This window comes from Talpa occidentalis, unplaced genomic scaffold, assembly GCF_014898055.3.
Source record: "Talpa occidentalis isolate TD23 unplaced genomic scaffold, MPIMG_talOcc4v2.1 talOcc4.4, whole genome shotgun sequence".
In the NCBI taxonomy this organism is placed as follows: domain Eukaryota; kingdom Metazoa; phylum Chordata; class Mammalia; order Eulipotyphla; family Talpidae; genus Talpa; species Talpa occidentalis.
In genome coordinates this window covers 39199126-39224516 of record NW_023604295.1, presented here as the reverse complement: position 1 = coordinate 39224516, position 25391 = coordinate 39199126, and the positions used below count along the sequence as shown (strand labels likewise).

The 25391-nt window shown below is 44.3% G+C and overlaps 1 long non-coding RNA gene across 1 annotated transcript; it reads left to right on the top strand.

Annotated features, from left to right (window-relative positions):
- The first annotated feature begins 1128 nt into the window (after positions 1 to 1128).
- LOC129146732 (uncharacterized) lies at positions 1129 to 25391 on the top strand. The gene is made up of 3 exons (XR_008553838.1): positions 1129 to 1208; positions 3173 to 3328; positions 25167 to 25391. It is a non-coding gene; the product is annotated as an uncharacterized LOC129146732 (long non-coding RNA).

Genomic DNA, 25391 nt, shown 5'->3' with positions numbered 1-25391 from the left:
TCTGTGGACAATACACTTACTTCCCAGTGGAGGCTGCTTTGCCTCGGGTTGAACACTCACTGCTGGGACATCTGTACATGGTTGCAAGAAGCCTGGAGAAACAGAAGTCGGTGTTCACAAACTACTTCTATATAATAATTTTCTTTCTTTTTTAATTTATGCATGGAAGAGGTGAGGTATAGGCTAGAGGCACAGGGGTGGGGGCGGTGAGATGATTCACCAGAGACAGAGTGGGGAGCAGAACAGGCAGATCTACTGAAATACACTGCTGAGGGGCGCAGCAGGCAAGTCAGGAGAGGTCTGCTTCACTATATGGGTTAGTCCCTCGCTAGGGATTGAACTCATGTTGCAGTGACTGCTGATAGCTTCATAGTGCTGAGACTTTAACTCCTGCACCACTAGGGAAGACATTCTATATAATCATTTTCTAAAGAAATCTAGACTACAAAAAATGTTTTCTATTGGTCCTAAACAATATTAATTAGGCAAATATACATGTGTACATTATCTGAGGATTTGTGATCTCATATTTAAATCTGGAAATGGTGCCATCTGAGGAATTTCAAGATGAAGTTCAGTTTCTATTTTTCATTCATCATCCAATGGACTTGCATTGAGAGTTTCCTGACTCCATGTCAAGCATACATTACATGTCAATGACCCTGTATACTATTTATGTAGATTTGAGGTCAGAAGATTGTTTTAAAAATTCTTTACTACTCATTGACTTTGCCAGCTCGTTGAGCTTCAGGTTTTCTGCTCTATCTCCCAGGGGTGCTCTAGGAGTGAAATGACTTTAGACACAGCATGGAACAGGGAGATGTCACCTTCAGGACTATGGGCCAGGGCAAGCCTTGATTGTGAAGGTAACCATGGAATTCTTTCTGAACAAAGAGCACGTTTAGGTGACCTCTGTCACTAGAGACAACAGGAGCTGTTGTCTTGCGGTGGTGGGAAAGCAAGTTTTAGACCACTTGCTTTATCGCTGGATTAAATATTGAAACCCATGACAGTTTTGCCTCAGTAATCCTCTAAGGCCATTTGACACCAATCATACATTTCTCTCCACCACTTTTCTGTCTCAATGACAGTTTCCTGATATTATATTGTCATAATAGACCTGTTAGTTTGCAGGAAAAACTCTTTCTGCCTCCCTAGGGATGGGCTCCCAGAAAAGCCAGCCTGAAAGGAAACTGAGGCATGGACAGGTAACAAATTTCTTATTGTGCTTATGTATTTCTACTGGGTATGGGCTCAAGTGATTTCCCTGAAATTCTAGCCCATCAATGGCAGAATAGAAGGTTGAGGTGAGTGTTCTTGCTTGGTCCTCTTCACCAGGTCAGAGTTGAATGGTGTGGGGGAGGTCAGGGTCCCTCTTGATCAGCCCATAAACTCTGGAATTTGGAAAGACAACATTTGATGAGGCTCCAGTCAGTCTCTAGGCAGCTTAGAAGTTCCAGAAAGCACTGATTGCTCTTGAGGATCTTATAACAATCTCTTTAACTTCAGACCCATCCTGCTCATTCATTAAACTCTCACTGTCTGTGTCTGTTTCTTTAAAAAAAAAAAAGATTTATTTATTTATGCATACAAGAACTGGGGTACAGGCCAGAGGTGTGGGGGTGAAAGGATTCACCAGAGGCAGAGGGGGCAACAGAACAGGCAGATTGACTGAAAGACACTGCTGAGGGGAGCAGCAGGTGAGGCAGGAAAGGTCTGCTGCATCATGTGGGTCACCTCCCCGACCAAGTGCTACTGTGGCTGCGGATTGCCTCATAGTGCTGCATCTTAACCCCTTGCGCCACCAGGGAGGTCCTCTGTCTGTTTCTTGGGCCACTGTGGGCCTGGCCACTTTTGGATCTGCCCTGTCTTGGACACCCATTAGCCACATGTGGCTGTGAAGCTCTAGAAATGTGGCTGGTCTGTATTATCATGCGCTGTCAGAGTAAAATAGCCTGAAAACTGAATATAAAAATAAGAGTGTAAAATAGCTCATTAACAATGTTAAAATATTGGTTACATATTGAAATAATAATGTATTAAATATATTGAACTAGATAAAGTATACAGATTTCTTCTACTATCTGAAAGTAGAACATTCCTATTTTGTATGGTTTAGTAAGTTATTTTGGGGGGCCTGGGAACACTCAGGGATGTTTCCAAATAAATTAATGGCAAAGCGTTCCCAGATCACAAAAAATAAGCCACTAACGCATGCCAATTAGGAGCATTCTACTTTTGAATAGTGGGAGGAAACCTGTATTTAAAATTTAATTCTACATTTTTTTTAATGTGGCCACTATAAAGTTAAAATTTGCCCATGTGGCTCATATTATATTTCTATTGGGGAGTACTTGTCTCAGTTCTAAGATTCAGAACTCAGATGAAGATGTGTGGCCAGAAGAGACAAGATGTGGCCTTCCTTTAGGGGTCATCTCTCACTTGCTGTAAGTCTGCCCCCCTCCACCCCTCCCACTCAGGCTGGGAAATACTGTGAACTCAATCACACTTCTTCTTTGACTTGTTTTAAAAACTCTGAAATCCTACTAATTGGTTGGATCTTAACACCTTATTTTGAAAAGTACTTCCTAACTGGTATGGGGTGAACTGTGAACACAAAATTCATCCATTGAAGTTCTTCCTACTCCCCATCAGAATCCAGCCACAGGTGAGAATCAAGCCTCTGAGAGATGATAGTGTTAAATTAGGCTGTTTAGTGGGTATTAACCTATCTGTCCTGATCAGAATAGGAAAGTTGAGCATGAGAGGAGGCATGAGTGGTGTGCACAGAGGAAAGGCCCTGTGCAGACACTGAGCAGGTGGCATCTGCCAGCCAAGGAAGAGACCTCAGAAGAATCCAGACGGCCACCAGCTCAATCTTAAGACTTCAAGCCTCCAGAACTGCGAGAAAATTCTGTGGTATTTTGTTATGGTTGCCGGAACAAACTAATACACTAACTTATTTCTTAGTAGAACTGGAGAACACTTAAGCAACAAGAGAAAACTGTTTCTCCAAGGCCAGAAATCTGGCTTCTTGCAACGGTCTGTTGGGACCTCAAAGAGAGTTGCAAACATTTCTCTCTCATGTTGTTTCTGCCTGAGCTCTGTGTCTGTTTTCCAGTCCCCGTGTTCATATTGCATGCTCCTCGGTGTCCTCTTTGTTCTCTGACAGATGATGAAGATTTAAGAAGCAGTAGCGTCAGAGAACCAGTGTTTTGAAGAATCGAGGGAAGGGCTGGCTGCAAGATTTCATAAGTAGGTCTATGCAAACACACAGAATCCTTTCTTCCATGTCTAAAATTCTTTCAACAAACTCATTTGGGTGAAGGTAAGAGCTTATATATTCAAATATCCAGGAGATTCTGAACATATTCATTGGCAGAAAGGGTGTCATTTTCTAGAAAACTTATTTCTGCAGATAGTGGAGGTAATCAACTGTTTGGGAAGGAGGCTGCTGAGCCAAATGACCTTAAGAGTCTTCATCTAGTTTTAAGATCAGTAAGTCTGCAACTCTTTGTCCAAGGGTTTCATCCACTCTGAATGGGAGCTATCTCAGGGTCAGAGAGAGAGCAAGCATTTAGACCAGCCACATGTGGGGGGAAGAGGGTTGGGGTTTACCATAGTGGAAGCTTCATCTTCATAGGTATTTGCCCTCCACAGACAAAGTTACCATCAAAGCCTTTGCCTGGGAGTCAGCAAACTGACTTCTCAACCAGGTCAGTTACTGGGCTATGGCATGGAAGGCCTCAAGTAACATCAAGTCTCCTTAGAGACACTCTTTCAACTTTCAGAACATGTATCTATAAACTGGCATGAACCCAGAATTCACCGAAGGGAGAAAAATACAAATGATGAGGATAGACCCAAGGATTATCTTCTTGGCATTCCTTAGAACAGCTGTCTGGCAAATGTTACACCAAGTCTGAAATTATTTTAGCAACTTTGCCTTGAAGAAGAACATACAGGGAGAACACCAGACAGATTTGCCTTCATTTTTTTGTTACAGAAAAGAATTTCAAGGACATTTGTATGTTTAGTGAGATCACGCTGGTGATGGGCTTATTTTTTTTGAAATTTAAATCATGTCACATCTAATAAATGTACAGCCAAGTATAGCTATAGCACTGAGTTCATACTGATAGCTATTAAGGTTTTCTCCTTTTTTTAAAAAAGATTTATTTATTTATGCATATAAAACTGGGGTGTAAGCCAGAGGTGCGGCGTGGGGGGGGGGGAAGAGGATTCACCAGAGAGAGTGGGGCACAGAACAGGCAGATGCACTGAAATACACTGCTGAGGGGAGCATTGGGTGAGACAGGAGAGGTCTGCTGCGCCATGCTGCAGTGGCTGGTGATAGCTTGATAGCACTGTATCTTTAACCTCTGTGCCACCAGGTTTTCTCTTTCTTATTGCTTTTCCTCATGATCATGACAAATAGAATATTGTAAACATGTTTTAAACAAGAAAACTTCATCAAGTTTTAACAGAAGGCTAAATAAAATACAAATTTAATGGCAAAATAGCAAAAGATATCTGCTTTCTTAAGTTTCCTTTCAGGCCCCATGTTCTGGCCAAATGTCATATTTTCTGGTTCAGTGAAGTAGGATCTGTGAGGGGTGGAATAAAATTACAGCAAGACAAGGTTCAGTGTACCCGTGGGGTCTACGGCTGTGGGAGTGAGAACGGTCTACCATGAATACCTCACCATGTTCTTGTCTACAGTGCTAAGTGGAACCATTTGTCACTGTGTACCACTTACACCAAGGTAGTCTCTGATCTCTGAACACCTGACTTACTGCCATTTTCAAATGTCACTTCAGCAGTTCTAATGATGAAGTTTGGGATTGTGTGTGTGTGTGCGCGCGCGTGAGTGTGTGTGCACACTAGGGTAGATGAGAGAGTGGGGGCCTGTTGGGGATGAGATTTCCTTCTTAATCAGTAGCTCTGGCCTGAGAAGCTGAGAAAGGGTGACCATACTTATCAGGGACAAGAAAGGGACTATACAATGGGCAAGAAATATATTCAGAGGCTTGAGTGACAAATTGGATTCAGTTTGCTTTTTCCTAGTGAAACACGTAAAAATGGTTACAGCCCGAAGCTAGCCCATAAAAGATTGCTGATGCGTCAAGTGGGGGATATACCTGCATTTCCCCCTACTATTGTCACTGTGCATGGGAGGTGTTGTGTATTGGTTTAATTTTACACTAATTACAGGAAGTTTTTGAGATGAATTTGGAAATCAAACTATAATTTGTGACATCTTTTCTTCGTGATATTTTTTCTGAGCTCTAAGAAATAATTTAAAAAGAACTTTGGGAACATGGCAGGAGTGTGAGTTGGGGACATCTTGTTCCACTAGAGAAAATGGAAGGTGGTGCAGCTTCCTATGCAGCCATGTAAACACTCTGAGTGGTCCCTAGGCAAGTCATTTCTTTGAAAAAGCAGAGTTGTAATAGCTAGAGAGTCCAGTAGGTCTAGCACACTACATAGAATTTTTTTTTTAAAGATTTATTTTTTATTTATGCAATAGCTGGGGTACAGGCCAGAGGCACAGGAGGGTGAGAGGACTCACCAGAGACAGAGTGGGGAGCAGAACAGGCAGATGGACCGAAGGCACTGCTGAGGGGAGCAGCAGGCGCAACCAGAGAGGTCTGCTGCACCATGTGGGAATCTCCCTGGCCAGCCAGAATTGAACCCGAGCTGCAGAGGCTGCGGACAGCTTCACAGTGCTGAGCTCAACCCGCTGCGCCACCAGGGAGGCCCACTACATAGAACTCTTAATGTTTGCAGACTCCTTCCGTTTTCAATAATGAATAAAGTATGTGCTAACTTCATGTCTCCTCTTATTCATAGCCTTCATTTTCTTTCTCTTTTGTCTTGCCCAGATTATATTACGCTTGATTATAGGTTCACTGGGTGTTGTAGATTTCCTAAAGTTGGCAAGAAAAATAGACTTTCAGATTGACCCAGATAATACTGAGTGCATTAAGACAATGAAGAAGGAAGGGAGAGAAGCCAATCATTGGTAGACAAGAAGAGAGACACACTGTACAATATTTCACTGGAAACTCATCACTCAGCAGGAAGGCAGTAGAGAGCACAAGGAATTCCAATTCAGGAAGGTATATTGTTTGAGGGGTGGTAAGATGGTCTTAGTTTTGTTTCTCTTACACTCTGATAACACATTCATTTCTGGTGTTCCCCCCACCCCCGACCCCGCTTTACGAAAACCAGCATTTACAGCATAACATTTATTAAAGTGTTCTTTTAGATGGGAAACTTTTTCAATGTTCTTCAGTGTTTTCATTAAATGGATCAGATTTAAATGTAAAATGAAAGTACCATTGTTAACTACAGGTTGACTATAAAGGATGATCAGGATGGGTATGTAGACATTTACTGTACATACACAGTGTGCCAGGTTGCCCCAGCTGACAGGTTACCACACTGTCGTGGAGGAAGCCAGACTACTGTCTGGGCAAAGTGACAAAGAATGTTTAATAGTTACTACTTTGACTTGCTTTTGTATGAATTTCTTCTCTAAATGTTAAATTTTGAAATGATTTCATACTTAACCCCAAATTGCAAAAGTGATACAAAAAATATTTCCCCTGAGCTTGAATATTTAATTCATACAAACAAGGAAATTCCCATCTAAAATTATAATGCAATGGTTAAAATTAACATTGATACATTACTACCATCTAGTCCTCAGATCCCATTGGAATTTTGACAAGTAAATACTATGTGTGGTAACAAAAGGATCCACTGCAGGATCACCAGCTGCATTTAGTTGCCAAGTGTCTTTAGTTCTCTTTACTCGGGATGGGTCCTCGATCTTTCCTTGACTTTTATAACTTTGCTGCTTTTGAAGATGACACACTGATCACCTTGAAAGAGTCCCTCATTTTGCATTTGTCTGATATTCCTCCTGGTTCTACCCAGGCTATGTATTTCTGGCAGAATTCCACAGAGGTGATGGTGCATCCAACCAGGTGGCTGGATTTCAGTTTGACCTATGATCCGTGATTGCTCATCGTAGGCACTCAATTTAGGTGGTGCCTGTCAGGATTTTTCCATTATAAAAATGACTCCTTTTCTCTTTGCAATTAGTAAGAATTTCTTTGTGGAGGTACTCTGAAATTATGCAAATTTCTATTTTCAGCACACTTCCACCCACTAGTTTTAAAATCTGCTGATGTTTCTTGGTTGAATGAGTGATCGCTATGAGGGCTACCACAGGATGACTTTCTAATTCCATCATTTCTTCATTTCCATTTTACTTTAAGGAAACGCTTTCTCTCTTTATTTATTTGTATTAGTATGGTTTTACCAGTTCTCATCTTACTCAATGATTACAATTCATGACTACTATCATTTAGTTTGACAAATAGTCCCTAATTTAACCAGTGGGTGCACTTTCAAGCTGACTTCTTGTCTTCTTGATCTATCTCCATCATTCTTTGAGAAGCGGTAAGTCTTCCAAATGGTAGCTCCGCTGGGCTCAGTGGAAAGGGGGATTGTCTAGAGTTTGAAGACCTGGGCTGCAGCCTTCTTGGTTTCTTCCATTCCTAACTAGGTATACTTGGGAGACCTGACCTTCTGGTTCAGGGCTTAGAGTAGGGATAATCAGACCCTCCTCGGAGGAGTTGCTGTGAATTCGGCGGAGGGGGGAGATTGTAATCTGGATTGGCTTCCATACCTGGAGACTTTTCAGGATCATTCTGTGGGTGGGTGTATCATGATTGCCACATGAGTCGCGAGGTACCCTTTGAGACATATGCCTGTCCTGTTTGTAGCTTGCGAGAGTTTTATGTTTCAATTAAATATGTGTTTGAATGACTCTTTGCTCTCCCAGATGTTTGATACAATGCAGACTGGAATCCTTCCCACAAGGATGCACTGGCCTGGGTGGTATAGAGGTCAGTGCAGCTAAGCCACTTCCTAGGACGACAATCCCCAACCACTCTGGCGCTGGAGTGTTGCCTGCCTTATCTTCCATTCCCAGCAAAGCCCTATCTCAGCTGGCCTTCAGCCATAAAGCAGATGGAAAAGGGTACAGGCTGGCACAGGGCTCCAAGTCATGTCAAGGGAGCTGTGTAGAGGCAGGGATCCAGAACCAGGAATGTCCCTCATGGTTGTCCAGGGTGCGGGTGGGTAAGAATGGCATGTGAAGTCATTTGTAATTTGGCCCTGCTTGGTTTTTAAGGCTTAGAGGAGATTATGGCGATGGCTATAGAAGAGTCTGGCTCAGTGCCTGGTGTAGTCTCTTGCCGCTCCCCTGACAGTCATGGAGCTCACAGGCCATTTGCTGAGTGTTTCACACACCACCACCCATCCACATGACTTACCAAGCACACTCCTCCGTGTGCAGGCTTCCCGAGAACCTCCCAACCCAGAAGTTAAAAGGCAAACTGAAATTAATGTCTGTATTGATTGAATTAAAGTTGTACAAAAGGAAGCATGATATCAATTTTATTAATCATGAAACTGAGTATTTATAAAATTTTAATTGCGTTCGAAAATAATCTCTGCTCAGATTTTCCTGAGTGTTTATGAGAATTGCTGAGAACATTTTAGACAATCTAAAATCAAAGAAGTTACTTACAGGTAATTACTTTCGAAAGAAACATTTTTAAGAAACCATGAAAAATTAAAAAGATAAAAATGACATTTGATGTGGGTATGTTTGCATTTTAAGACGTTTAAAATGAAATTGAGTGGATCCTCCAAATGAGGATAGTTGAGGGCTTGTGAAAAACCTGTATCAGTCAGACTAGATAGGTAGTGAGACCCCCTGATCAGACCCCATGATCAGGTCTGAACACCACACAGATTGGGCAGAATTTGTGGGGGAAGAGCCTTACTATGCTTGATGCAGTGGGAATCAGTCCCTAATTCGTTTGTAACACTAGGAAGATTGGTCTCTCTCTGGACTTCAGTGTCCTCATAAAATCCCCCAGTACACAAATATGCAAAATAATAATAATAATAGTAATAATAATAATAATCCTGCAAGATCTTTCATATGTTTAAAAACTTTGAAGATTTTGGACTACATAATCGTTCTCCTTCCTTGACACTCTAAAATTCCATGCACCGTCCCCTGAGTTTTGATTCCAGGAGTTATTTATTTTGGGCATCAGTTTCTGCACAGCCCATAATCAAGGACTCAGCCTCTTTCCCTGCTGGAGTCTCCTCTAGAGAGGAAGCAGACCAGTCAGGTTTTGTGAGCTGGCATTCTCTCCCCTTTAAGCATAATTAAGGCCCTGCCCTAGGGACGAAGAAGGGGGGGGAGGCTCCCTTCTGCCCATCCATTAGTATATGGGTTTATAGTTCTTGCCTTTCAGGGTTATGTCAAATGGAGGAACTCTTGAAGAAAAGATTGTTTGCTAAACTGGAGTGTTCACTTTCTATGGTTACCATAACAAATTACCACAAGCTGAGTGGCTTAAAACAACAGAAATTACAATAGAAGTTGATGCTTGTGCAGTTTTGGAGGGCAGAAGTCTGAAATCAAGGTGTCTGCAGGCTGCAGGCTCTCTCCCCAAGCTCTAAGGAAGAATTCACTTTATCAGCTTCTGTTGGCTCCAAATTGCTTTTCATCTGGAGCCTTTATTATTCTAATTTCTCCCTCCAACTTCTCTTCCTCTCTTATAAAGGCACTGGACATGGCTTTAGAGTGTACCTGGGTCATCCTGGTTGATCTCATCCAGAGATCTGTACTTAATTGCATCTGCAAAGGTCAAATGAGGTCACATTCACAGGTTCTGGGACTTAGGCTCCAGACATATCTTTTGGGGGGCTACTTCAGGTGACATGAGGGCTGGCCCACTGGTTCTTAGCTGAGCTCTGACACGCTGGAGTGATGGTGGATAGAGGGCTGTTACACTGTCAGGGAGAAGGAAGGCTGCACTGTGAGGAGTGTGCCCAAAGCCAGGGCTGACACTGGCTGGTCAGCCCTGATGGTCAGCGAGGGCCATCCTGACCCCCACCTCTCTTTCTCTGTGAAGGAGGATGCTGTTTCATTAAGTCAGGCTTGGTTCTGCTGAGCTTATAAACAACTCCCAAGTCTCAGTGGCTTACATGCAACCAAACTTTTACCCTTATACTTGCCTCAGCTCTAGGACAGGGGGACTGCAACACCTCCCAGGTGACCTTCACTCTGGGGCCAGGCTGGTGGAGTGGATCCAGAATAGGACCAGTTTTGTGGTAGAGAGAGAAGAGCTCATGGTAAACTCAAGCTGGCTCTTGAATGTTCTGCTTGGAAGTGACAGATCTCACTTTGGCTCATTTCACTGGCCAGAGCAAATCACAAGGCCATGTCTGATGTCAACGAGGAGGAGAAATATCCTCTCCCAGGGCGGGGCAGTGAATATTTTTGAACCACAGGAAGACAGACCACCCAGCTATAGGAAGACCCCCTCTGTCCTTTGTCTATAGAGAGGCTGCATAACTTCCTCTACCACTTCCCACACAAGGAAGGTGGCTGCTCACTCAGGCTTTCTCGAAACCCTCAGCACTCATTTCCCCAAGACAGTGCTGCCTGCATGTTTTCAATACACCCGACCCTGCCCTGTACTAGCAGCTCTCCCAACGCTCAACCCCCAGGAAAAACGATGGACTTATCATTTCATTTCATGCCATTGTCGAATGAACTGTTTGTGAGATGTGCTTTCCAAACAACCTACAATGAATGTTTAAAGCATGGTTATTTTCAGAGAAACCGCAAGAAGAACATTTAGCTCCTTTTTCTGTTTGTAGTGGCTCTGAGAAATGGTTAAGGGTTTGGCCCACCGTCTGAAGATTCCAAAGATCTCCAACAATTAAGGCCGAAGAGACCTTAGAGAACTAGCGGGCAGCTTCCACGAATCCAGTGGTCCACCGTGGGCTGCCAAGGTTCTGGGAGCTCCCTAAATTGTAAGTCAAATTGTATGAGAGCACGTGGGTAGCACATGTGTATCTTCTGGAGCCAGAATCCATAGCTGGCATCTGATACTCAGAGTCTGTGACTCCAGGACGATGAAGGCTCATGAAATCTAATCCAATCACATCATTTTACTGGTGATACAGAAATTGAGGCTTGGTTCCTTGCATCAAATGGACTGATTCTATTGAATATATTAGCTGATAAATTCATCAAAAACTTTTCCCTAAACCTTGGTTTTGTTTCAGTGAGTTAGCTTTTTTTTTTTTTTTTTTTTAAATGTTATAACCTACTCAGGGAGAAAGGAGAACTCTTTGGAAAGTTACACTGACTTTTAAAGCCACAAGGGTATCATTTGGTACATTCCTACCCCAGCAATTATTACCCTTTGAGTGCCTGCAGAGCTACCTCCAGCCTTCCCCTTGGTCTCCGTGGGGACTCATTATGTTTCTAACAGGCAAGTATGAAAACTTACAGTGCTGGCTTACCAGAAGAGTTTGCTTCGGGAATTTCAGACAGGGCTGCTTCTGTCTTGTAAGGATCCCTCCAAGCAGAATAGAGAATGACTCTGGCAGATGATGGTAATAGGATTGCATCAATATTACATGTCGGCCAGGCAAAGAACCAATATGTCTTAATAGCACAGGTCTATTTATCTTCCTCCTTCTCCTCTATGAAGCTGGTTGGAGCTGAGTAGTCTTTCCTTTTAACAGATAAGGAAACAGAGGGTCAATATTTTATTCACCTCTGGAGCAGAGATTCTGAACAGGGTTCTGGGATGCAGCTTAAGGGGTTTGTGAAGTGATCCACAAAGACACTCGTGTATTTGTATATGAAATTAGAGGGGGCATGAGATTTTCTTCAGATTCTACAAAGTTTGGTGGCAGCAAAACGTTCAGAACCACCATCTCAGGGTTTCTATTCTTGTAAATAATCGGCAGGTTAGCCCAATCTTGACATTCAGTCCTGTCTCTTCTGGCGAATTCTCTCCTTTTTTTCCTCTTGGTTTTGGACCTCCACAACAGCTGACAATCGAAAACAAGAACAATTGTAGAGGAGTCACATTTAGAATAGTTTCCCTTACTCCTCTCTGTGGAAAGTTTAAAATTTTACTTCCACTCATGATAGTCCCATGCCTGGGAGAGTCCCAGCACGATAGCGCAGACAGATTCATCGATGGGATTCCTCGGGGTTCATGGATGGAAAACTGAGACCTACAGTGTTGATCCCAGTCCCATAATAGACCAGTGATTGAGTTAGTGCTTGTTCCTTTTTGAAAAATCAAGTTCAATCTCAGTTGGGAACCTCTTGCCAGTACTTCTTAACAAATGACAATTCAGTGTGACTCATTTTTCTGGACATGATGCAAATGAGGGAAAAGACTGAGTGGCCTTCTGTCCAGAGAGCAGGAAATGAAGCCTGTCTGGGGCCACACGTACCCTGAGGACAGAAGTGGGCCCTGGAAGAAGCAATCCTTTGTTCATTTCTGTTTCATCGTGAACTCCTCCTCTTGGCCATGGCTGGAGGGGCAGTTCTCAACCCACACTCCCTGGGAGAGTTAAACCAGACCATCTCATCAGGACTTCCAGCTTCTGCTATCTCCAGAGCTGTCATCATACTCCTTTCCTCAGCAGTCTGGCTTCCTGCTGAGGCTTTTCCGGATTAGTTCTTCGGAGCCAACCAGTCCCTCCCAAATGAAGCACAAGCGCAGTCACAAGGCAGCTTGCTCTCCCAACCCTGAGAAGCACTGAGCTAACGCCGTTAGAGTCAGCTAGATTTTGTTTTTAAATCTTTTTGCCTCATTGGCTGACTTCATTCTGACTGGTGGGACCTCTGTAACCTCCATGTGGCGTTATTCTTGCTAACAAGGGGTCGTTATGGAACCTGGCTGGCTGGCCTTGGCTTCTTCCAAGGAGACATAACAGTTTTCTTCAGAGGGGCCTGTGACAAAACACCTCAAATATGTAGTGATTTATAAGAAGGATGTTACTGCCTTTCAGAGCAGAAAAGCCAGAGGTCCTTTTTTAACATCATTCACTCATCACCCAGACAGGGAAGGAAACTGATGGCATAGCAGAGCAGGCCTGAGGCTTGTGACTGAGTGGGCATGCTTGGTGCTACTCTCCAGGCCTTTCTGTATTCTTTCATATTCCTAGACTCTTCTCAAACTGTAGTCTTCCAGATTGCACCATAGGTTCACCCCCACCCCCACCCCCTAGAATTTCAAGAACTAAAGAATATTGCTCATGACAAATGCTGAGCGAGCTATGCTGAATGACAGTGGCTTTGAACACTTTTTCCTAATATAAAGGCCCTGCACTTATGCTGTCCTCTGCCTCTGCATAGTTGGGGTGCAGGCCAAGCAAGCTCTGCATCCCCACATATCCAAGGCCACCAGAGACTTCAAATCATCTCTGTCCTCCCCCTGCCCGACCTACCTTGTTCTGGCCCCTTGCTGCGGCTGGAGCCAAAGAGGATTGCCGTAACAGGGCCCCGGGCACAGGGCCAGCCCAGGCCTGACCAGAGGCAACAGGATAACCCAGGGCAACCCGCTCCAGTCCCTGGGCATGGCCAGGGCGGCCCGGCAACCAGAAGTAAAACTCCCGGGCTTTTTATTGAATCCATAAAACTGAAGGTGAGGGATTTCTGGGTAGGGGAAGAATGCATGATTATTTATGGCGCTGGTCTGGAGCGGAGGAGAACATGGAACTCTTCCCAACTCGGCGTGTGATTCACTTCCCCCGGGAGCTGCAGGCCGGGGCGGGCGTGCGCGCCGGCAGCCGCACACTCCGGCCGCTCGTTTATTTATGGTGGTTTATCAGCGGCTGTGCACGGCGATAAAGTTTATGAAAAGAGGCGGCGTCTCCGGCAGGCGGGTCGGCCCTGCTTCTTTCCCACACTGATTAGGATCAGCCAGGGCTTTGGAAGCAGCAGTTAAGGATCTGGGTGCCCGGAGCCGCGTCTCCCCCTTCCTGGCCCGCCCCCCGCCGGCTGGCCGGCTGCTGGCGGCGTGGGAGCTGAGGTCAGGGCCGCGGCCGGCCGGCGGTCCCGGGGGGCGGGAGCCGGCAGACACCCCGCGGGGAGGGCGCACCGGCCCGGGAAGCAAAGAAGCAAAGGAAAATACCATTAAAATAAAAACGCGCAGTCCCTGGTGACAGGAATTTTTCTCCACGAAAGTGTGGCAAATTTTCATCCCCACCATTGATTTTTCTGCATGCCTCGTTTATTGTCCCTTTCATGATGCTCCGTTTCTCTCTTCAGAGGACGGAGACCAGAATGCACCGGTATAACCCCTTATTCAACTCCAGGTAACCGTATTCATCTCTGTGACTCCCACCTCCTAATTTGTGGGGGAGGTGGGGAGAGACAGAGAGGCTGATTCAGATGCCAAGAGCCTGTGTCTGGCACCTCCAGTTTCTCCGGGTCCTGAGCATGGGTAGTGCTGTGGAGACTAACACCAGCCCAGGGCTGTCCGCCCTGGAGCAGACACTGAGCTGGGGCTGAGGCAAGTGATGTTCTAATGCTTTGGGGGCATCAACGTGTTCAATCCTCACAGTGACTTCAAGAGGGAGGAGTCATTGTTAAGCCATTTTACAGATGGTAAAGCTGAGACCCAGAGAGGATAAGTGACTTGCTCAAGATGACTCAGAAAGGCAGGGGCTTGAACCAGGCCAGGATTTGAGCCCAGGCAGAAGTACCGGAACCTATGCAAATCTTTAGTTTCCCAGACTCTGGCACTTATGGAGGTCGGGAATGGAATGCAGCAGCAGAAGCAGGGATAACTAATCCTGCCTGGGAAAGTCACAGTGGGCTTGGGGGCAGGGGCATCAAGTCTTATGGAGGGTGGGACTTGATGAGTAGGTGTCACAAGACAGACAGGACAGTGAGGGAAAGCAATTTTAAACAGAAAGAACGATGGTCCTGGGTTCTCAGGGCCTAGCACATTTCCCCTTCCACATATTCTTTCTCCCAAGAATGGGCATGCAAAAGGGCTGAGCCTTTATATTGTGTGACAACAGAATCACCTTTCCACCCTGCTCCTTTGATCTGAAAGTCTCTATGTGTAGCTGCCAGCTCTCAAGTCTTAACAGTATCCTCCCCTCCTGAAAGCTTTCCTAGACTGCTCCTTACCATCCTGCCAGTGACTAAAAGCCATCCTTCCTTCTCACTCTCTCATCCTGCCTGTGTGCAGCACAGCTCTCCATCTGTTTTTATTGCTAGGCTCTCAGCTCCTGGAGGGCACTGGGGTTTTCTTTCCCTCTTTACTCCCTGCTGGCCCAGGCCTGGTTCACTGCCCTGCACATTGTGGGCAACGTGGGAAAGCTTCTGATCCTATCAGTGACTTATTTGCCCCTTGATGGATTCATAATTAAGGAAGCTAAAAATGGAGATGACATGTGTCCCCCTGGAGAAGGTCTGGACCACACTCTGCCAAGACAACTTAAAAGCAGTGCCATCTAAGCCCAGAGTCTCTTAAAATCCCTCCAGATTAGGGACAGGATTAGTCCTGGAGACTCTGCATAGTATAGAGTCACCAAACGGAAGTCTTGTTGCCCCAGTTATGGGAAGGGTTGTGAGGGGAGCCAGGCAGATCATTGCACGAGCTTCGTGATTTTCGAGGCCCTCCCTAGGGCCAGAGGCGGGCTGGTGGACATTTGACTCCAAAGGGGATGGTATCAAATCTGGGCACCTGTCAGTGTCACTGCTCAGGGGGCCAGGACTGGGTTTGTTCTTTGTTTTATATTGTTTGCATAGAAATAGCTTTTAAAAATGTAATTGGAAAAACTAATGCATGCATATGATTTTAAAATTAAAGTGATTCAAAAAGGTATACAATGAAAACTTTGCCTCCAATCAAGACTCTTTAACTTATATCTTCCTAGTGTTAGGACAGCCATCACTAAGAGTTTTTCCCCAGAGATGCTGTATGCACATGTGTATGATATTTTTGTATTTTTTATGACAACTTCATGAGATTGTTAATACACTCAATGCATTTGTAGGTGATGGTGATGTTGTTATGAAACATTATGTTATGGAACAACATGTTACCCTCTGGAAAAGTGGGTAAAGGTTCATTGATCTTGAGAATTAAGGAATCATTTTGGACATTCTGGATAACGTTTAGTGACAAACAAACAAACAAAACAACCCTGTGATGTAATAGAATCTGGATGTCTTAAACACTCCCTGCAAAAAAGATTGGTCTGTTCTAAGGTCTGTAGAAAAAGGGTCCAATGAAGCAAGGTTGGCCACAGATTTGATATGGACAGGAAATGTAAGCCCCTTTTTACAACTACCAGTATGCTGTGAGGGTGGATCAATAGGAGTATAACTGATGGAGATCAGCAAATTATTTGTTGGATAGATGCTCATCAAAGTAGCCCTCTCAAAGCTGCACTTCAGTTTTCCACAGTTTTAATTACCAGTGGTCATTCAACTATGCCCCCAAATATCATGTACAATAAGGTGCTTTGAGAGAGAGCTCACATTTACAGAACTTTTATTATAATATATTGCTACAATTGTTTTATATTATTATTGGTTATTATGACTCTCTCACTGTGCCTACTTTGTAAATTAAGCTTTTTTTTTTTTTTTAGGTATGTGTGTACAGGAAAAAACAGCATATGTAAATAGGGCTGTGGCATCATTTTTGGTATGAGCTAGGTGTCTGGAACACATCCCCCTCACATAAGGGTGGGGGGCTACTGTTATTTTTAAATATGCTGATGGTTGTTGGCTACTCTGCTATATATACTTGTAGGTGGGAGAGCCATTTAAATGAATCAGGTAACTTTTAGTTGAATAAGGAGGACCAAATTGCACTCATATAATGTTAAAATGAAGAATACCCACAGTAGACCAGCTAAAGGAATGCCATCATTTAATCTAGAGGAGGAAGGGACAAAAGGACTTAGTTATTTAATACATGCCAAAGTAAACTGAGTCTCCCTGGTCTTCCTGCTTGAGTGCAGATCCTTCTTAGTGGCCCTATATCCTAAGGCTGCTGATGGCAAGGGTCTTCACCCTCTTCACAGCCTCTGTATGTTATTTTAGGAGGCCCTGGGCTGGGCCTGTTCCTACTGGCTACTCAAGTTACTGCTGGGCACCTCCAGGCGCTGAGCCAAAGTTCTGGGGCATGCGGAAAGGTCCTCCTCCCACATCCCCACTGTGCGCTGTCCCAGGAGTGCCCTTGCAAAGGTCTGATTTCCTGCAGAACGCCAACATGTGGTCTTTTCAGCTTTTCCTTATGGCGTCGCTGTCTCTGGCTGGACTCAGACATTAGTCCGAAGCCTCAGGAAGAATTGCTCTTCTCCTCCGCTGAGCAAGACTACCTCTCTGTCTCCTTTCCCACTGAACCAGCTCCTCCCGAGAGACTGTGCCACCTCTCCCTGTGCCACCTCACCTCAGTTGTCAGACCTGCTCAGGCACAGCCCTCTCCAGCTCAGGTTCAAACTAGAACTTCTGCTCCCCTCCTCCCTGCTCTTTGTAATAGCTATCAAATTTTCATTTGTTTTGATGAAAGAGTCTGATCAATTATTCCACAAGGAAGGTCAAACAAGACGCTGTGATAGAAACTATAGCAGGAAAGATTTTGGTGAGTGCAGAGGAAGGATTTCTTTTATCAGGATGATAATAAGGAATGCTATTTTGAACTCCATTAGGAAAAGCCCCAAGTTTTCCTTGAATAGCTCAGGAATAGGAGACAGTTCTTTCAAGCTGAACCCTCAGGCATCCTGAGGTGGACTGAGATGTCCCACTTTAAAATCCAAGTGTAGTGGCCCTTTCCCCATTCAGGCAATGTGATTTTTCCATATACATTTTTTCCATGCATTTTTCTTAGGTCTTAAAACTTTAGCACCTGCAGGCAAGAAACTAATGAACAAGTAGTAAACAGATATGAACGGGAAAGATTGAAAACCACTGATCACGCTGAGTTTGTTGCTTCTTTTTTTTTTTTGCAAAGAACATGTGTGCTTGTGGTTTTATGTTGCCTGGCAATAATGTAACTATATTTTTTTGCTGTTAAAATTGTTAGTAGTTCATGGGATGGAATGAAACAGACCATTATTCCAGGGTGTTCCCGGAAGAGCCTCATGTTTCAGGAAGCACACCACAGCTTTTAGCTTTCTACCACCTGAGTACACTTGAGCGCGACTATTGTAGACCTTCGAGTATTGGTTTCCTCTCCTTCCCCCTATCCTCCCCCTACTGTTTCACATGATGGCCCAGACTGACTCACAACCTCTGCCAGGCTAAAGATAACTTCTCCCTCTGGGACATCACCTACAGGCTAAATTTGTTCTCAGGGGTGAGCTGGGGCTACCCTGACCCACCGTGACTCCAGGCAGGCGTTGACATAGCCTGGCCCCTACAGGATCAGAAGAGATGGGCTTGGGAAGGGGTGAGGACCCCTCAGGGAGGTATGAAGAGGAATAGGAATGAAAGACGCAGACAGAGATTGCCAGGAAGCCGGCCAAGGGCTTCAGACAGAGGGTGACACACTGTGACACAGTGTCAGCATAAGCTGGGCTGGGCTGGAAGAGCTGATAGCTCCCAACAAGGATCCTTTCCTGTCAGTTATAATATTACTGTAATACAACCCCCAGAGGGAAAATCCCAGTGTTAATCAGGGCTCGAGAAGTCAGTGGACTTGATGTACAGAATGGGGTGTTTAATTTTATGATGTGGCTACGGGTTACATGGGAGACTAATAAAAGAACTCCATAAAATGTGGCTTGGAGCAGTGGGGTTGCAGCCTCTGCCAGAGGGTCAGCCCTGCTCAGGAGTGGTTTTAGAGCAGGGCTGATGTCTAGCTGATTGCACTGGTATGACCATTCTTGTTCTTAAACTATTGAAAACCTTCTGTACCAGTTGTTAAGGATCTGCTGCTCTTGGCTTCCTAAGTGCTGTCCTGTACCAGCTGCCCAGTCCAGGACCACCTCTCTGATCTCCCAACCAAATGCAGGGAGCCTGCAGATCTGGTTTTCTGCCATGTTTCCAGCACCACATGGTTTTCTGAGTAGCTGGTGCCCATGCTGTATCTGTTGCTGTATACTTAAAATATCACCCATCCTACCACATTCCTTTCTGGATACTGGGCCTGTCAGATATCTGTGGGAGGTCCAGGGACAGAGTTCCATAAGATTGGCTTCACTGATCCCAGGTAATCCAGGGTGCCCAAGGGAGGCTTTCTTGCAAGGTGCCTGCCACTCTCCTGCTTGCTGCAAGGACACACCCAACTATTCCCTTGAATCATATTTGGCTGCCTCAAAGTCAAGCTTTGATAGGCACAGTAATGGTGTCAAGGTTGAGGATATTTTTGGAAGAGAGACAACTTTGCATAAGGTTTCCCTTAAGGTTTCCCATAAGGAATTGCATTTGTCATGGAGTTTGTTTAGAAGGCTACTTAGAGGACATGTGCTCGCACTCCATAGCCAGCATGGAGGCTATGGCGTCCTCCTATCACTTATTGAAGGAGGTAGCCAGCTGCTGGGTCATGTCCATTGACAGGGTATTCAGTTCTTTGAAAAAGCCTCCTGTATGAACCAACAGAAGCTGAAATCTTCCTAAACAAAGCAGAATGTAAGCCCCTTTTGTTGAGCTGAAATGTTCCTATACCTTTTGACCCCTCAGTTAGATGAAATTGCAAGTCCAAAGATGGCTCCAAAGCAAACAGTACCATCTACTAATGTATATTATATATCTAGGGAGCTGAGAAGCCATTCAAACATGCAACGGTGTTTATTGAGCAGCTACTATGTACCAGCAAGTGAATGCTGGAGATTCTGGTCAATTGGAAATGGAAGGATTTCACTGGGGCCCTAGACAGTTGGGGAGCCCAGGGGAATCAGGGGTAGCTGAGTTTGACTTCTTAACCCTATTCCAGGCCTTGGTCCATGCTAGGTATGGGCTGTCCTAGATGACTCTAGGCAGGATGCTTCTGTCTGTGGTTCTTCTTTGCCCCCATACATTACTAATACCCTTGATGATGAACCCACTGAGAGCCTGGGGTTCTCAAGATGGGCTCTTATTTTGCTGACAAGGAGTTGGGGAGGCCAGGGGTTGTTTGCCATCTACCACTCTACACTCTTTAGAAATGCTTGTGAGAGTCAACATTTTATACATATTTTGCTGAATTAACAATTGATTGAAATAATTTATCTTTCATAAACAAGAAATATTAGATAACCTGGATTTAAAAAGATCATAAATCCATCATCTTGAGATAATAATTTGGCATCTGTCTATGCCAACTTCTTTCTGGGTTCATTTCATGTCTCTGTGGGTGTGGGGGATACATACATATGTACATGCACATATGCACTTTGTCATCTGCCTTATCACCCAATTTCTTTCCCGGTGAGTACAATTTTAAATACAATTATTCAAATAGCTATTGAATGTATACAACTTTAAAGATTTCGCCAAAGAAATTAGTGGAAATCTAATAGTTTAATCATCTTAAGAGTCAATTAGGAATATGCCAGGGACAACAGATCAAGTTGGTACTTTGAGTTATTGGGATGTGGCGAAGGTTTTCACATGATATGCCTGAGCTGCCTCAACCCCTGAGTCCAGCCTGGTGGCTGATGGAGGTGGGAACTGGAGGGGCCAGCGTGGCTCTGTTAGACTCCTGATGAGCCAGCCAGGGCAGGGCTTTCCTTTGAGTCAGTGGATGCAGAGTGTGGAGGGGAAGGCTGTATTTATGTTGGACCCTGAGCTGCATCAGTGCTGACGGGGACCCCAGCCCGGTTACTGAGGAGCCAAACCTGGCTAGAGAGACAATGTTGCTGAGAGGCCTCCTTCCTCCTGGAGACTTGACTAGACGATTCCCTCAGTGCATCACTCACAGAACCACTAAAGACCCCTTTCTTCCCAGAACTGTCCCTGAGCTTCAAAGAACAGACAAAAGAAAATAACTGTGCCTAAGAGCACTCAGCTGACAGAGAGCAGGAGGAGAGCCTGGAACAGTCCCTCAAGGAAACACACCGCTGGATAAGATGCCCAAGCAGAAGCACAAGGACATTCAAACACAGTGAAAAAAAATTTCTGGAGCTAGAACTTTTAAACTACTCATCAGATGAATTAAGGCAGACTTTAGAAATCAGTGCAATAATATCCCAAACATGCAAGGAAAATACACAAGATGGAAAGCATGAGGGCAAAATTAGCAACCAGAGGGCTGGATTCAGAAGACCCGAGGTGTGTTCTCAATGAGAGTTCCAGGAGGGCAGGTCAACGTGAAGGAAGGGATAGTCAGACAACCAAGAGAAGAGAATATGGGGTTTAAAAATGACTTGTGCTGTACTAGGACCAAAACCATACCTCAGCCCATCCAGGTAAAATGCTTAACGGTAGGTATGAAGAGATGCTTGCACCCCTTCAACACAGTGGAGGACATTAAGTACAAGGACAGGGGAAGCGAGGGGCATCCCATCTCTCATTGACAACGGAAACTTAAAGACCTCCAAAAAATATGAGTTAGCTGAAATACTTCTTCTAGTTAGGTTTGAAAAAAAAAAAAAAAAAGGTATCACACAGTTACTTATCTGAGAAAAACACTATAGAAAGAACAAATGAAAAAAATGAGCCAGAACAGAAAATTCAAGATAGGAGAAGATGAAGAGATGCTCATATGTCTGATTCTGTGTGTGTGTGTGTGTGTGTTTTCTCTGTCTTTCTCTTTCTCCCTGAGGCAGTTGTAACAGAGACCTAGGCTGAGCTCAAGGGGAACTTTGGAGCTGGAGCTGTTCTGAATTGAGGGGTAACTGGATTTTTCACCCAGTACTGACTAGTAGTTGCACCATAGGATGTCCCAGGAAAGGAGCCACTACGGGGTGTGCAGCTTCCTTAGTTTCCGTCAGTTCCTAGAGAGAGAGACTTAGCTGGGAACTGTTAGCAGCCAATGCTCCTTCAGTTTGGGGTGGGATGGAAACCAGCTGCAAACCCCGCATCCTGAAATTACACACACACTTCGATCTGTATGTACCGAGCTGAGCTGGGCAATGTTAAGCAGTCAGCAATGGGGGTGGTGGTGTGTGGGCAGCTCTGATGTGTAGCTTCTGCTGATTTTTCTGGAGTAAATACAGTTAACCCTTGAATGACATGAGTTTGAACTTGTACAAGAATTTTGCTGTAAACAGACAATGTAAGCATATTTTCTTTTCCTTATGATTTTTTTTTAACATTTTCTTTTCTCTAGTGTACTTTATTATAAGAATATAGTATATGAATCATACCACATATAAAATATGTGTGATGTGACTGTTTATATTATTGATAAGTCTTCTGATCAACAACAGGCTGTTTAGTAGTTAAGCTTTTTTTTATTTTAGTAGGTCAAAAGCTATACACAGATTTTCAACTATCCAGGGGAACGGGGCTCAGCACTCCTAATTCTCAAATTGTTCAGGGCTCAGCTGTACTCCTTTACGGTGGATAGCAAGCTCTCGATGTGGTGCCACTGCACGTAAAGCCAGGATAAGATGCTTGCAACTGCTGTCAGGAGCTGCCAGCTGACTCCTCCCTACCCCTGTGGGTGCAGGAGGGGAGGGGAAGGCATGGGAGCGTGGCGGCATCCTCCTCTGGGCATCTGGTTCAGTGGGAGAGCTCTGTCAAAGGAGTTATTTCTCTGTTTGACTCATTTTCTCTCTCTTATTTATTTATTTATTTATTTTTATAGAGGCATGTTTTATTTATTTATTTATTTGTTTGTTTGTTTTGTTTATACATGCACTGGGTACAGTCAGAAGCACGGGAGGGTGAGAGAATTCACCAGAGCCAGAGCGGGGAGCAGAGCAGGCAGAAGGACCGAAGTACACTGCTGAGGGGAGCAGCGGGCGGCAGGAGAGGTCTGCGCGCCATGTGGGACCCTCCTCCGGTGGCCGGGGAGCAGCCGGGGATCGAACGGGCGCTGCAGAGGCCGCGGGCAGCTTCGCAACCCAGCGCTCAACCGCTGCGCCACCGGGGAGGCCCTGACTCATTTTCTCTTTTTTGATCACTTTCTAAATCTTGTCCCTATAGCCCCCTGCCCCTTTCATGCTCCTTCAGCCCAGTAAGTTGGTATTGTTTGCAGGTAGGAATCTCAAATGCTTGTCATTCTGAGGTCCAAGTGACCATCTAAAGGCGAGGTTGCTTCTTGGAAGGTGCTTCTGAGGCTAAGGAAAGAGTGGCCCGAGGGCTTGGCCAGTCTCTGGAAGGACATATTTTTGGCTTTGTAGGACATATGGTCTCTGTTGGAACTACAAACCCCCCGCAGGACATAGTCTGCTGACTCCTGTGCATATGAACCCACTGTATCATAAACCTCTGTGTAAGTGTTAATTATGGAGATTTCAAAGGGCCCAGAGGAAGGAATCCCTTAACTAGCAGATCAGACCAACTGATGCAGGGGAGAGATTTAGGCCTTGAGGGAGGTTTTGTGGTTCAGTTGGCTTTATGAATGTAGCCTTACTCAGAAATGTTTTCTTAGCTTCTTTTTCTCCAGGGTTAAATAAAGTGAAGAAATAAGATCCCTTGGATTAAATAAAACAAAACAAAATAGAAAAAGCCACTCTCCCAAAACCAAAAGACTGATTCTACTATCAAACCCTTTTATTTATTATGATCCCCATAATTCTGAAATAGACCGGGGAAGGAGGCAGCCCCTAGCCAGTGCTTTATCTCTGAAGAAAGGCATAGTGAGTGGATTAACAGAGTTAACCAGGTCAAGCAAGCAGAGCCTATGAAATGAAATTCCCCAGCTTTCTAGCAAGTGAATTATTTGAACGTTAAAATGAAATCCATAAGTTTTCTATTATCAGTGTGGATGGTGTAGGATGTTTTTGGGCAATTCTTGATGAACACCTCCAGCGTATTGGTGTCGTTGGCCTAGAGGCTAAAGTTACAGTTTTTCAAATATATTTAGGGCAAGTCTCTTTTCCCTTGGCTTCAAGTTTTCTGTAAATAAATACGTTGGATTTCATGGATATTTTTATGATTTGTGTTGGTATAGATTCCTAAACTTCACTGAAACAATTAAGCCCTCTTACTGAAAAGAAATGCCTTGTCTTTTAAACACTTTTTGACATTATGAAAGGCCAATTCAGGTTTGGCTTCCAGTTGCCTTAGTCTGTGTGTGTGTAGTTATTTTCTAATATAAAGTATTTGTCTTTTCATTGCTTTGTTGATTCTCCCTAGTGACCAGGAAGTTCAGAGCTGAATTTATGTCCAGACCAGCCCCTCCTTGTTATGTTGCAATTGCCTTTCAGTTCATATTTTCTGGTTCATAGAATTCTATGCGAATTTGATGAAAGCCAAGGGGACCCAGCGGAGACCATTCATAGATACCCACAAAATGTATGTGGTGTGTGGATTGTGATTACCCCTTTTGGAAATTTTCACCAGCCATATTTTGTGTTTTATTTGTGTTACTTTCTAGTGCCTCAAACGTTAACTTCCATAAGGACTTCAAGACAGGAGAGACAGAGGTTAGCCTGGAAAGGAATCATTTGTTTTTATGCAAAGAGGAAGAAATAACGAACATTTTCTGAGGAAAAATGTATCTCCAGGAATGTAATGCAGCTTAGTCTGATAGTACCTAAGAAAGCACTAGACTAAATTGAAGCCCTGGTTTTATCCCTGGCTAGTTCTGAACTTCAGCATGTCCTTTCTCTGCAGCGGGCCTGTTCTCTTAACTGTAAACTGAGAATACTACACAGGTGGTAGGAGAGTAAGTGTGAAATTCTATGTGCAAGTGTTGACTATACTGTAATGTGTGGTGCACAGCAGAGGATCCAATAAGACTGGTTCCTCAGGATTCACCATAGCCAGCATTGGTTATTCCAAGGAATGGACATGCCCTTGCCTTGTATAACAGTCACTACTTACTGATCACCCCTAAAATCTTGCTGCCATTTGTTTTTTGCTGCCCCAGGAAAAAGATAAACATTTAGGGAGGTTTTGTCTGTCTTGAAATGAGCATGTAGAACTGTGAGGCCACTGAGACCATGGGCTCAGGGATGCGCATGAAAAATGCATCCATCTCCTACACATCTTCTCGGGGCCAGCGCCTCCGTGGACCTTACCTGACTGTTCTTTTCTTTTCTCCACACTATAGGATTCATCTAATTCCATTGACTGCTTGTTCTTTTTATCTGTTGCTAAATTTAAATTAAATATTCTATTGAGTATTCACTATATGGGAGACTTACACTGATCACAATTCTATACTGTCCTGATTAATTATTTTCAGATACTCACCTGTCTCTGTGTCACACATTTGAAGGAACAGATCACTTGTGATGCACCATTCTTCCTGCTGTCCATTAAAGGAGCTGGCAGCTGAACACCTGGGCCTACGTCAACCCTGGGATACCACTGAAGAGTGGAAACCATGATTTACCTGCCTGGTTTTAAAAGTTTGGAAATAGATACAAATGCAAATTATCTATAACCCCACTGTCCATAGATAACTGCT